This window comes from Neofelis nebulosa, chromosome 7, assembly GCF_028018385.1.
Source record: "Neofelis nebulosa isolate mNeoNeb1 chromosome 7, mNeoNeb1.pri, whole genome shotgun sequence".
Taxonomy (NCBI): domain Eukaryota; kingdom Metazoa; phylum Chordata; class Mammalia; order Carnivora; family Felidae; genus Neofelis; species Neofelis nebulosa.
Window position 1 is genome coordinate 49,994,647 of NC_080788.1, and position 14,624 is coordinate 50,009,270.

Here is a 14,624-nt window from a genome sequence, read left to right on the forward strand (position 1 = left end):
TATATTGTAATTCAGGCCTATCTCAAGAAGCAAGAAAAATCCCAAATACACAACCTAACCTTATACCTAAAGGAGCTAAAAAAGAAAGAGCAAATAAAGCCTAAAGCCAGCAGAAGGAAAATAATAAAGATTAGGGCAGAAATAAATGATAAAGAAAGAAAGAAACAAACAAAAAAACCCCACAGTAGAACAGATCACTGAAACTAAGAGCTGATTCTTTGGAAGAATTAATAAAATTGATAAATTCCTAGTCAAACTTACCAAAAATAAAAGAAAAAGGACCCAAATAGATAAAATCATGAATGAAAGAGGAGAGATCACAACCAATATCACAGAAATACAATTATAAGAAAGTATTATGAAAAATTATATGCCAACAAACTGGGCAATCTGGAATAAATGGACAAATTCGTAGAAACATATGAACCACAAAAATTGAAACAAGAAGAAATAGAAAATTTGAACAGATCCATAACCAGCCAAGAAATTGAATCAGTAATCAAAAATCTCCCAACAAACAAGAATCATAGGCCAGACGGTTTCCCAGGGGAATTCGACCAGCTATTTAAAGAAAAGTTAGTACCTATTCTTCTCAAACTGTTCCGAAAAATAGAAATGGAAGGAAAACTTCCAAACTCCTTATGGAAGGTCAGCATTACCTTGATTCCAAAACTAGACAAACCAGACTAAAAAGGAGAATTGCAGGCCAATACCACTGATGAACATGGATGCAAAAATTCTCCACAAGATATTAACAAATTGAATTCAACAGTACATTAAATGAATTATTCACTATGATCAAGTGGTACTTATTCCTGGGCTGCAGGTCTGGTTCAATATTTGCAAATCAATCAACGTAATACACCATATTAATAAAAGAAAGGTTAAGAACCATATGATCCTGTCTATACATGCAGAAAAAGCATTTGATAAAATGCAGCATCCGTTCTTGTTAAAAACCATCAATGAAGTAGGGATAAATGGAACATACCTCAACATCCTAAAGGCCATATATGAAAGATCTACAGCTAATATCATCCTCAATGGGGACAAACAGAGACTTTCCCCTAACGGTCACGAATAAGACAAAGATGTTCACTCTCACTATTACTAATTAACATAGTACGGAAGTCTGTGCCTCAGCAATCAGACAACAAAAAGAAATAAAAGACATCCAAATCAGCAAGGAAGAAGTCAAACTTTCACTTTTGCAGACGACGTGACACTCTGAATAAAACCCAAAATGCTCCACCAAAAAAATTGCTAACACTAATATATTAATTCAGCAAAGTTGCAGGATATAAAATCAATGTGCAGAAATCTGTTGCATTTTTATACACCAATAATGAAGCAGCAGAAAAAGAAATCAAGGAATTAATCCCATTTGCAATTGCATCAAAAACCATAGGATACCTGGGACTAAACCTCACTAAGGAGGTAAAAGATCTGTATTCAGAAAATTATAGAACACTTATGAAAGAAATGGAAGAGGTCAAAGAAATGGAAAGCATTACATGGTCGTGGACTGGAAGAATAAACATTGTTAAAATGTTTATACTACCCAAGGAAATCTACACATTTAAATGCAATCCCTTTGAAAATACCACCAGCATTCTTCACAGAGCTAGAACGAACAATGCTAACATTTGTATGGAACCACAAAAGACCCTGAATAGTCAAAGCCATCCTGAAAAAGAAAAATAAAACTGGAGGCATCATAATTCTAATTTCAAGCTATATTACACTATATTACAAAGCTGTAGTCATCAAGACAGTATGATACTGGCACAAAAGCAGATACATAGATCAATGGAAGAGAATAGAAAACCCAGAAATGGACCCACAACTATATGGTCAGCTAGTCTTCGACAAAACAAGAAAGAATATCCAATGGAAAAAAGACAGTCTCTTCAACAAATGGTGTTGGGAAAACTGGATGGAAACATGCTGAAGAATGAAACTGGACCATTTTCTAGCACCTTACACTGAAAAATAAATTCAAATGGATGAAAGACATAAATGTGAGACAGGAAACCATCAGAATCCTAGAGAACACAGGCAGCAACCTCTTTGACCTCGGCTGCAGCAACTTCTTACTCGACATGTCGCCAAAGGCGAGAAAACAAAAACAAACATGAACTATTGGGACTTCATCAAGATAAAAATCTTCGCGCAGTGAAGGAAACAATCAACAAAACTAAAAGGCAACTTAAAGAATGGAGAAGATTATTGCAGATGACATATCTGATAAAGGGTTAGTATCAAAATCTATAAAGAACTTATTGTACTCAACACCCAAAAAACAAATAACCCAGTTAAGAAATGGGCAGAAGACATGAATATACACTTTTCCAAAGAAGACATTCAGATGGCTAGCAGACACATGAAAAGATGCTCAACATCACTCATCATCAGGGAAATACAAATCAAAACCATAATGAGATACCACCTCACACCTGTCTGAATGGCTAAAATTAACCAACACAAGAAACAACAGGTGTTGGCAAGGATGCAGAGAAAGGGAAACCCTCTTGCACTGCTGGTGGGAATGCAAACTGGTTCAGCCACTCTGGAGAGCAGTATGGAGGTTCTTTAAGAAACTGAAAATTGAACACCCTTCAATCCAGCAATTACACTATTAAGTATTTACCCAAAGGATACAAAAATACAAATTTAAAGGCATACATGCACCGTAATGTTTTTAGCAGCATTATCAACTATAGTGAAACTATGGAAAGAGCCCAAATGTCGATCAACTGGTGAATACATAAAGAAGATGTGTGTGTGTATAATATATATATATATTATACACACACACATATATATAGTATATATATATATATACACACAATGGAATATTATTCAGCTATCAAAGAGAATGAAATCTTGCTATTTGCAATGACATAGATGGAGCTAGAATATATTATTCTAAGCGAAATAAGTCAATCAAAGAAAGACAAATACCATATGATTTCAATCATATGTGGAACTTAGGAAATAAAACAGATGAACATATGAGGGGGGAGGAGAAAAGAGGGGAACAAACCATAAGATATTCTTAATGATAGATAACAAACTATGGGTTGACGGAGGCAGGTGGTTGGAAGATGGGTTAGATGGCTGATGGGTACTAAAGAAGGCATTTGTTTTTTTTTTTTATTTTTTTTTATAAATTTTTTTTTTCAACGTTTTTTTATTTATTTTTGGGACAGAGAGAGACAGAGCATGAACGGGGGAGGGGCAGAGAGAGAGAGGGAGACACAGAATCGGAAACAGGCTCCAGGCTCCGAGCCATCAGCCCAGAGCCTGACGCGGGGCTCGAACTCACAGACCGCGAGATCGTGACCTGGCTGAAGTCGGACGCTTAACCGACTGCGCCACCCAGGCGCCCCTAAAGAAGGCATTTGTGATGAGCACTGGGTGTTGTATGTGAGTGATAAATAATTGAATTCTACTCTTGAAACCAATATTGTACTGTATGTTAACTAAATTTTAAATAAAACAAACAAAAAATATGAAAGAAAATGAAAGAATAAAAATAGAATACATTTTCATTTTGGATCCTTGGTTTTAGAAAATGTTATAAGCCAATGAAACTAGTAGACTTTTTTTTTTAAATGTTTATTTCTGAGAGAAAGTAAGAGCGTGAGCAGGGGAGGAGCAGAGAGAGAGGGAGACAAAGAATCTGAAGCAGGCTCCAGGCACTGAGCTGTCAGCAGAGACTGATACGGGGTTCGAACTCGTGAACTGCAAGATCATGACCTGAGCTGAAGTTGGCCGCTTAACCGACTGAACTAGCCAGGCTCCCGAAATTAGTAGCCTTTGATCATATAGCATCTGCTAGCTAAGTTTGGTGTTAGATTCTTTAAATATATTGTCTAATTTTCCTTACAAACTTCATGTATGTCCTGTTTTTACCACTGGAGAGATAATTATTGAAGATTACATGCTGGGAGGCTTAGGAGGAGATTTTTTAAAAAGTACTTTAGGGGTGCCTGGCTGGCTCAGTCAGTAGAATGTACAACTCTTGATCTCAGAGTTGTGAGTTCAATCCCCGTGTTGGGTGTAAAGATTGCTTAAAAATAAAATCTTTTTTAAAAAGCATTTTCATTGGCTTAAAAAAAGCTTATTAAAAAAAATCCACAAAAACAATCATACAGAAGTATATACAGTAGGGATTATCTTTTTTTAGAGTTAAACAAATATTCTTCTAGGCCATTATCAGTTCTCTCTCTCTCTTCCTCTGTATGTATGTGAAATATATATATATAGTTTTTAGAACTTATTAAAAAGAGTAATCACTCAATATATCCAATTCGGCAATTTTCTCCCACTCTATATTCATATATTTTTTCTCCTCTGACAACTTAAAATGCAAAATAATTTTACCTATTACTACTCCCTCCAATCATCTACTTCTACTTATGCATAGGCCAATAGTCATAGGATTCAGAAAAACATCATCTGGACCAAGGACCAACTTCCTAAAAAAATTCTAATAATAAAACAGTCTTTTGATAATAATATTTTTTATTGAAGTTTTTGTCCCTTTTTTTTTGAGTGCCATTTTAAACATGAGCTTTAGTTATAAGCTTTTTTATATAAAAGTGACCAGATGTGTCAAACTTGTCTTTCCCTAAATTCAAACTGTGATGGACAGGTGGCTGGAAGATGATATAAAAATAAAACATATATATAGAAGTCATCACTTGGTTTTGTTTGGAAGGACACAAATTTTCATAACTTTTTACCTTTCACTGCTCACAGCACCCTGGCCTGCAATTTATGCTCTGTCTAGTAGACAAGGTTAGAGTAGCCAGATGTCCCAGATTTCGATGGAGATAAATGGTGAAGTTTTACCCTGCACCATAACAAAGAACTACTCTACGATTTACAAAGTAATTATTGGGGTCATAAGATTAGCAATTTTCCATAGTGGAGTTGAGATCATTCTCCCCTTCCCCCCAGGGTGATTAGTTTCTGAGATATTATTTGTTTGGACACTGTTAACAGTCTTGGTCTAACATTTCCTAGTGGATTATTTTAAATGGATAAAGAACAGCTGATAAACTGTGAACTATGACCTCTTAGTTAAATAGGATTCCAAAAGGAAATGAGGAGAAGCATTGAGAATCTTCCCAGATTATATTCAAAAGTTAGTCTATTTCTTATTAAAAAATCTTTGCCTTTATACCTATCTTATTTTCTCTCCTTCCACTTAAAACCCTGAAAATAACTTGCTACTTCTTACTTCTGTTCTTTTGATTTTTGATGTATCTTTTCCTCTTCCTGTTCTTACCAGCTTCATTGTCATCCAACATGCCCACTTTTCCCACTGGTTTTGTGGTTCTGAGTGGAAATTTTTTTCTCACTTTTTTTTTGAGCCTGAAATCCCAATCCTGGTAAAATGCCCTAACAATTGACCATTTATCATAAGAGAGCATTTGAGAATTTTCATAGTCTCATGCCTGAGCAGAAAGAAAGGAACAGATTTTCTCGTGGAGCCTTGTGGTACCTCAGATGCCTCCTAAAGTATGGAGACTCTGGCCAAGGGAGAGAAAATCTTCCTTTGACTTGGCTTGCTGTATTCAGTCTGTAAGCTGATTTGGTCTTCTGCCACTTCCTCTTGTGTCATTTTCTATATCTCGAAGTTAGTGGTTGAGAGCACTATCCATTTAGACAAGTGGCAGCTCATAAAAAAGAAAGTGAGATTTGGAAATGAAGCCCAGGGACCTAATATAGTTATTGTAGTAGCAATTATTTCTATAGTTCTTAGACGTTGGGAAGACTGTCAATATGAATTTTGTAAGATACTTGGTAATGAGTGTTAATTTGAACTAGCATGATGTGTGGGATGTAGCCTATGATTGACACACAACTTTGTTTTTGTCTCCCATCTCCTAGTAACCTGCACCTATCCCTGGATGAAAACTCCAGCCAACCCATGACTCTTCTGGTCACTCTCAGGTAATAACATTGCTATAGTCGTTTAAGTTGCAAACACAATCTTAATTCAGCAATTGGAATGCCTAATGTTAGCAGTTGGAATAAATCAAAATGCTGACAGTTTAAAACATAAAGAAATTTCACCTTTACCATTAAATTCTTGTTATGGTGTTACATTTTCCTCCCTTTACCTCCCCCCTGCCCCATGCTGGCTGCTTGCAAGGGGAAAAGGGGATGTGCTGTTTCTTCACTTTTCACAAAAGTGAAAGGTATTTAGCTTTGTGAATAATTCCCCTTTGCCTTCCAGACTCACCGACAATATTCCCTTTTTGAGAAATCTATTTCTTGCTCCTAGAGAGGTAGTATAGTATAGTATGGTTAAGAATGTGGAATTTTGTGTCTGATTGGGATTAAGCTTCTAACTTGGGGAAATTTCCCTCCTCTGAACTTCAGTTCCTGGTATGTTAAATAAAAACACCTCATTGAATTACTGTGAATATTAAATGAGTTTGTGAGTGAGAATAGCCAAAGATAATGTCTGGCAGGTATTTACTCAATAAATGTTTGATTATGGTCACTCTTTGTGTTCCAAGCCCAAATCCCTTTCTGATCGTGGTAGGTATTTCTAGTACTCTTCCATATCTGTTTTTTCTTTCCATAGCATCATTAGTCTGGGAAGATGACTCCACTCAGGCATAAGCTGGGGCAGGAGGCTAGAAGTGGACCCTGTCAGAGACCACCCATATCCCACTGGCACCCCTCATTTCCCTGCGCTCCAGTCCACTAACCAAAGCACTAGCCCCATGACTCCGCCTAAGGGTTGCTTCTCGCAGCTGCAGCCTGCTCTGCTGTGCATGGGATAGGCCAGTTGCAGAAGAATTATGTCCTCACCCAGTGAATACCCCAGCTCCTTCACTCCTCAGGTGGGATACTTGTAAGGCACATGTTCCACATTGTTTCTCAAAGTTTTCTGGTGTGATTGAACTCCTGTTGCCCACAGTGGAAAATTACTTGATAACACACCCTATATTGGCTTCCTTTCCTTTCCTGTAGTTGCAGATTGGGTGCATTAGCATGCAGGATGTTTATTAAGAGTTCTTTTGGGATCAATACCTGTGCGAAGGAGGGGAAAGAAGCAGAGTAATAGAGGGAGAAGTTGGACCATAATGCAGTCCAAACAGAGCCTCCACTGACCCCTTGGGGAGCTCTGCAGTTAGAATGCTCTTCCGAGTTGTCCTGAGTTGGGGGAGTGGGTTGGGCATTTTAAACACTACATTGATTAGTCACTGGGTATGAGTTGTGCTTAGAAGGAAGCCTGACCTTGGGAGAGGCAATTTTCTTCAGACAAGGCAATCTCCAAAGAAGGCCGATGGCTGAGGCTCTTTTGGTAACACTCGAAGTCTTTCTTCTTGAGGGAAACTGGACAGTGCATCCCAGTGCCAGACATACCTAGGTTGCCCATTCCTCCACCAGCTTTTTCTGAGCTAATCTCCAAAATAAACCACTTGACCTTGAATCTTTTTCTTAGTGTTTGTTTCAGGGGAAACCCAAGCCAAGATAGAGCTTTCACAGTACTACTTGGAGAGTTTACTATGTGTCCACTGATGCTGCCAGTTATAGGAAACAGGGATGTGATTTCTGTCCAGGGAATCCAAAGAATAGACTGCTTTGCTGATGGGGGCAACAGAAAGGTTACTGTGTAGAGGTTAACCTGTATCCCATTGTTTATTGGGGAAAAGAGTGAGTGTGAGTGTTTTCCATGGAGCAGAGATGGGCCTTATGTGACACAGAGCCTAAGTGGGCTTGACTAGGTCTTGACCAGCTGGCAAAGGGCCCCTGTAGCAAGAAGCTGGGGATGGACATCAGATTCCTGGGGGTATGGAGAGAGCACATGTGCCTATTCAATGTAATAAAACCAAGAAGATTAATAAAAAAAGTCTTGAATCTAATTCCTCCTGCCTACATTAATTATAGAAAACCTAATTTATTTGCACTATACAGTAACAGTGTCCAGGGGTTTTTCTGGACTGCTGATCTTTTCACATTCATCACTCCAGCTATTTGCATTCTGGCAGCCAATCCAGACTCTTTATGTGGAGGATTAACTATTCCATTTCAGGGCTATACTTTCTTTTTTTACATTCCCTTTTGATTAAATCCACCACAGAGGATAATAGAATAATCAAAGTTGTACTACCTCTGGTCATGATTGTACTATTATTCTTAATCAGGGCGTTCCAAAAGACCATATTAATGATTTATATTTTCTACAGTAGACGTCACCACACAACAAATTTCATAACAGTTCACTATTTCTTTTTTTTTTTTTTAACGTTTATTTATTTTTGGGACAGAGAGAGACAGAGCATGAATGGGGGAGGGGCAGAGAGAGAGGGAGACACAGAATCGGAAGCAGGCTCCAGGCTCTGAGCCATCAGCCCAGAGCCTGACACGGGGCTCGAACTCACGGACCGCGAGATCGTGACCTGAGCTGAAGTCGGACGCTTAACCGACGGAGCCACCCAGGCGCCCCAACAGTTCACTATTTCTAATTTTATGATATTCAATCAAACATTTGGCAGCTTATCATTTGCTTGGGTTGGTCAGACCAGGTTAACTGGAATCCTTAAATGTTCAGTCCTTGTGCATAAGTGTTCAATCTGGGTGGTATTCCCTTGGCCAGCAACAAATGTATCATTCTGGAACATCATATAAAAACCAAATTGAGCAATGCCACAGAAGAAAAAAAAAAATTTAATTAAAACTTTATTTTCCATCTCCCCAACTTTGGTATAAATGTTATGTGATTTCCAGAGATTTTGATTTCCATGTAGTTATATTAATCCCCAGATACATCATAAATGTTGAAAGATTTTAAAGCATCAACTTAATCCCATTTTGCCATTATATTTTTAATGAAAAAATAAAATTTTGGTGAGTAGTTAAGGAAGTGAATCAAATTCCAGTTATGTCAATATCTTCAATTTAAAAACATATCTAAACAAAAAAGCGGGCACAGTGCTTTTCAAACTTGACTATACACACAAATTGCCTAGAGGCCTTGTTAAGATGAGAGTTTTTATTTGATAGATCTGGGGTAAGGCCTGAGATTCTGCATTTCTAACAAGATCCCAGGTGATGCTGATGTTGTTGTTTGTGGACTGTATTAGGAATAGCAAGGACACAGAAAACTTCTTAAGCCCTTGTGAGTTTAACCAAAATGTTCACTTTAACATTTCTTCATAAGCCAATTTGCATAAAGCTAAGCTAGTTACCCAACTGCTCCAGGGTTAGAGACTAACTCTCTCATTAAATACTAAGATGCCATTGATTGCTAAGTGAGTCATTATTTTATGTGCTGCTAAGAAGGGAAAATGTTGATAATTAAAGTATAATGCATCCTGATTTCAAAAATGTTAAAATATGAGTTTTAGAACTGAAGAAATGTGGTGATTTCTCTGATTTCTTTCCAGCTATTTATCCTCTCCTAAGTACTTTTCCTATGAGGTAAGTACTGTGATTACCTAATTTTATAGAGGCTTGGAGTGAAATTACTTTAAATGGCATAGCTGGAATTTGAACCCAGATCTTTCTGAGTGGGGAGCCCATGCTCTCAACCTCTCCCCAACGAAGGGATATTGTCCCTGAAGAAAATGTTCCCCTGTGCTGTCTCCCATGGCATTCCCTTAAGGTAACTGCACCTACAATACTATCTGTGACTGCTGTATGTCCTATTTAAACACATCTTTTTCAGCTTGGCTTCTTGTATTCATCACTCTACTGAAGTGGTTTGTCTTAAACTCAACAGTGACCTCTTTACTTCCAAATCTATCAATCTGTTCTTTCAGTTTGAATTTTCCTTGACTTAATCCCTATCTGACATAGCCTACAATTCTGTCCTTGAAACTCCCTCTTCTGTGTTTTTAGTAACTTGCTATTTATGTTTAATGCTTCTCTGGTTATGAGTAAATCTTATTTTGGTTAACCTATTTATTCTCAGCTTTTTCCTTTGCAATGGTGTATCAGAAATGTATGAGAAGAATCCAGTTGGTTTCTAAATCCTCACTGAATGAAAGGGATGAATTTGGGGGTGCAAAACAAACTTTGACTTTGAAATCATGGATCTTGCTAGAACCCTCTCTTCTTTGCTCCTGTGTTGTGCATATTTTTATTATTGAGTTTACAGTGTTGTATTCTAATTATGTTCACTTGTCTTTGAATCCTACTTGATTGAAATCCTTGTGGGTAGAGATTGTATTTTATTTCTGTTCCTCCAACCCCTGTTCAACGCCTGGCATATAAATGATTCAACACTGCTGAGGCAAACCATAATTCACTATTGTAGTGGTAAGAGAAACCGTTTCCTGATATCTTGTGTTGCAAGGAAATGTTACTTATGAGGCCTCTAGCCCAAGGAACAGATCAGTCAGGATGGATCAGGGGACTGTGGTGATGTCTTTTCTCTTTTTTACATGGAGACTTCATAGGTCCCAGATTGAAATTAGTCTTGGATTATTTGCTAGTTTTTGGTAGCTAATTTGGAAGTTCTGATTTTTTCACATATGAGGGTAAAATTAGCCTTTGTCTGGACGACAAACTCTCCTATTGAAAAAAAAAAAACCATCAAAGGTAACCCTATAATATCATTTAAAAGATCATTGTATCAAAGATTGTAGGGTTAAAGATTCTGTCAAGAAATGGTTCCCAAGAATTTTGGATCAGTTGTTTTCTGGAAGTGCTCAACTTGTCCTTCTCAAGGAGCTTCTTTTCCTCATATCATCTGACTCCCTTAGCCCATTCACAGCTCAGACTAAGAGGATGCAAGTCTGGGGAAGATTAGGTCCATTATGGGCTAGCATGATGGGCTTTCATCACTCTTCAGTTTGTTGGGTCATTTTGATTAGATTTGATCCAGTTCATTGTCTGCTTCTGAAGCCAGTGATGTATATCCACAATTAATGGCAATTCAGCCACGTAACAAAGATGTTTTTTAAAAGAATTGAATTGAATATTTTTTAAAAAGAGGGCAATGACATAATCATTGACCCTACCATAAATAATTTTAATGGTTGATTTTAGAGTCCATTATACCTATTTCTCCTTTGTTTTGTCAAATGATTCAAGTTCAATCCATAAAGCACTTTTCTTTTTTTTAATTAAAAACATTTGTTTTAAGGGGAGCCTGGGTGGCTCAGTTGGTTAAGCGTCCCACTTTGGCTCATGTCATGATTTGGCAGTTCGTGGGTTTGAACCCTGCTTCGTGCTCTGTGCTGACAGCTCAGAGCCTGGAGCCTGCTTCCAATTCTGTGTTTCCCTCGCTCTCTGCCCCTCCCCCACTCCTGCACTCGCTCGTGCTCTCTCTCTCTCAAAAATAAATAAACATTAAAAAATAAAAAAGTTTGTTTAATGTTTGTTTATTTTTGCGAGAGAGACGGAGAGCACGCTTGAGCAGGGGAGAGGCAGGCAGAGAATCTGAGGAAGGCTCTGATCTGTCAGCGCAAAGCCTGACGTGGGGCTCCAACCCACCAATGGTGAGATCATGACCTGAGCCCAAGTTGGATGCTCAACCCACTGAACCACCCAGGCGCCCTGTTATACAGCACTTTTCTTAAGCCACTAATTTGTCTGCAGAGCTGCAGCTGCAGAATGTTTAAAAACAACCCAGGTAGCTGCAGAGGCCATAGAGAAGCAGTGTGGCAGGAAGGCCAAAAGAGGGCGCTGGGCTATTTGAGATAACTGGAAGAGATGGAGAAGTCTGTTAACCAGCCTTTCAAAGAGAAGAAGAAAAAAAAAAAAAAAAAAAAAAAAAGAAGGCACACAACGTTTTTTATCTAATTCTCTGAGGAGCACAATGGAATTTTAAAAAGTGAAAATGGGAAAATTATCTTTAGGTCTGACTTCTATGCAATGAATATTTTCAATGCTGGCTGTTGATCAGTTACAAACATCTTATACAACCTAATGTGTGCACACTCTCCTCTCTATTTCATTTTGCCAGGGGGGGCGATAGTAAAGTATTTAAATTATTCAAAGATCAGGCTGTGGAAGTAATTTGACTCTTGTAACTTTGTGGGTGACAGTTGGAATAAAAGAAACTCTGATTATGTAATATCTGGTTCCTAGTGAATATCGTTTTTCCTTCTGGAATTCTGCTTATCTCCAACCATTCCTTCCTTCCTATCTTCTTTCAGAAGTTGGAGTTGGTGCTTAGTTTCTATAATCTTCTTTGGGGGAATGGATTGGTAAAGTTATTATTCTTGTTCCTTCTCTTAGTGTCTTTGGATACCGAGATTGACTCTTGCCCCTTGCCTTATTTTCTGTCTTTTCTCAGAGACCTCAGTTGGAGAAAGTTAGGAAGAAGGTGGCAGATGAAGGAAGCTGGGACAGTGGAGGCTGACTGAGTTTGGAAGATATATTCAGTGGCTTTCTGGTTGGTTGCTTGGGTCTCTCAATTCTTTCTCCACACTCCGCCCCTTTTGCCCCCAAACCTGCTTTGGTCACATGGCCAAACTTCTTTATTTTAGCCCTAGCAGCTCTCTCCCTTTTCATTCCATACACATTTCTCCAGTACACTTTCAGGCCTCTGATATTTGTTGTCTCCTAAAATTGTTTCAGAGTTTTCCCTCAGATAATGTATCATGGTTACAGCTCGCTGGGTAGGTAGGCGATTTTCACTGCTAAAGGGCTAAAGCATCTCATAAAAACAACTTATGCATATATTATCAAAGAAAAGCAAAAACTTGTAATTATCTCAGAACTTTAAAATTCGTTATAGCAATATAAAAGTGCTCTTAAGCAGGGAACGCTCCATCTTTCCTTTGAATTCATCTATACTTTGTTTTAATCAAATGAATCTCACCTGTTCTGAAACAGTTAAAAATTTATAAAACCTCACTCATATTACTTCAGTGGATTCTTGGACTCAAGTTCTTTAGGGATAATAATTTATCTTCAATAATTTATTTTGAAAAGAGTCATATGACTTAAAATAGGATGGTTGTAAGGTTATTTATTCATTTGAAGTTAGTGGCAAATAGTTGGTTAGGGCAAGCTAGCTGAAACAGAGATTGAAATATCCATTAAGGAAAAAGTTTAGAACGCTAAAATTTGACGCCCAGAATAAGCAGCAGGAAGAAGGATGGATAATGGGGAAAAGCAAATAAGAGATTTAGAGTGAGATATGTTTGTCTTTGAGAATTTATCTTAAAGAGTACCTATAAAAATTATGAAACATGTAAATGAATATAAAAAGTCAAGGAAAAATGAATTATCTCTTCTCCTGAGACAGTAAGAAATGGGTAAAGGGAGTAAAGTAATGTTAAGCTTAGGACTTTTTGTAAATTACCTCCATTCCTAAAGCACATCTACACTTTTCTCTGAAAACCTAACACATTTCAATTCTCTAGCTATAAATGCCTTCATACAGGTTGTTTTAAATTTTTTTTAATGTTTATTATTTTTGAGAGAAAGAGAGACAGAGTGCAAGCAGGGGAGGGGCAGAAAGAGAGAGGGAGACACAGAATCCAAAGTAGGCTCTATGCTCTGAGCTGTCAGCACAGAGTCCGACACGGGGCTCAAACCCACGAACCATGAGATCATGCATGACCTGACCTGAAGTCAGACGTTTAACTGACTGAGCCACCCATGCACCCCCATACAGGTTGTTTTATAATGAATTTCCAAAGGTATCCTTTACTGCACTTCAGAGTATTGTATTCTATAGGCAATTAAATCATTATTGGTCAAATTGATATAGAAAAGGGAGCTCTCCCTTTGGATTATATATGATTGAGGTTTGGTGTAAGCTCAAATTCTGAATTCTCATCCTCAGTAGAATTCAATTTTGGATGCATCTTTTTATTAATAATTACTTGATGCCAGTTGTGTCAGAGTTTTGTGTTTGGTCTGGGCCTACATAGAAGGGCAACCATAGAAAGCCTGTTGTGACTTGAATCTTTGGCTGTGAAATGAGGGACCCTGAATCATCCGCTCTGCTTCGTTATTGGCAGGGCCCCTAAACCTGTTTTAGGCATAGTCGTTGCAGATGTTAGTATCTTATTAATGCTATGGGAGGGGCATTGCCCTGTACGCAGTAGATCCACCACAAGATCTGTGTTCTAGGATATACATGGTTCAGTATAAGCAGGGTAACAGAGTGTGCTGGAGTCACTTGGCAAAGTACTGGTTTTAGAGATGAGATCTAGGAGAAGAGTTGGCCCATTCAAAACCTGAGAGTGCTTACCACAGACTGTGTTCTTCTACTGGTGGTACAGAAAAAGGAGGCAGAGTAAATCTACTCATATACACCACAGCCCAGGCCCTTTGCCTGTATTATGAATGGGGAGACATGGAGTTGGGGAAAATATTAATTAATTAAAAAAGAAAGAAGAAAAAAGAAAAAAAAATCCCTGAGGCTGTTTGCCTCAGTGGCCTCAGGTAATCTGTATATTCTCTTTGGGAGGCTGGGACGTTGAGAAGAGTGGTTGTAGGATAGAAGTAGAGGGATGCTGATTGCAGGAACCAAAGGTATTTCCCTCTTGGTGGAAGCTTGGTTGATTTGGAGAATATGACAGATGCTTTGGTTTTGGAAGTAAGACCTAGAGTAGATGGAATGGACTACAGTCCTTCAAATAAGAAAGCTGAGTGCTGGGGAGGAGGGGGGATTGGAGTCATTAATT

The 14,624-nt window shown here is 38.1% G+C and overlaps 1 non-coding gene across 1 annotated transcript; it reads left to right on the plus strand.

Annotated features, from left to right (window-relative positions):
* The first annotated feature begins 14,171 nt into the window (after nt 1–14,171).
* Nucleotides 14,172–14,297, plus strand: LOC131518519 (small nucleolar RNA SNORA51). The gene has a single exon (XR_009265189.1). It is a non-coding gene; the product is annotated as a small nucleolar RNA SNORA51 (small nucleolar RNA).
* The last annotated feature ends 327 nt before the right edge of the window (nt 14,298–14,624 follow it).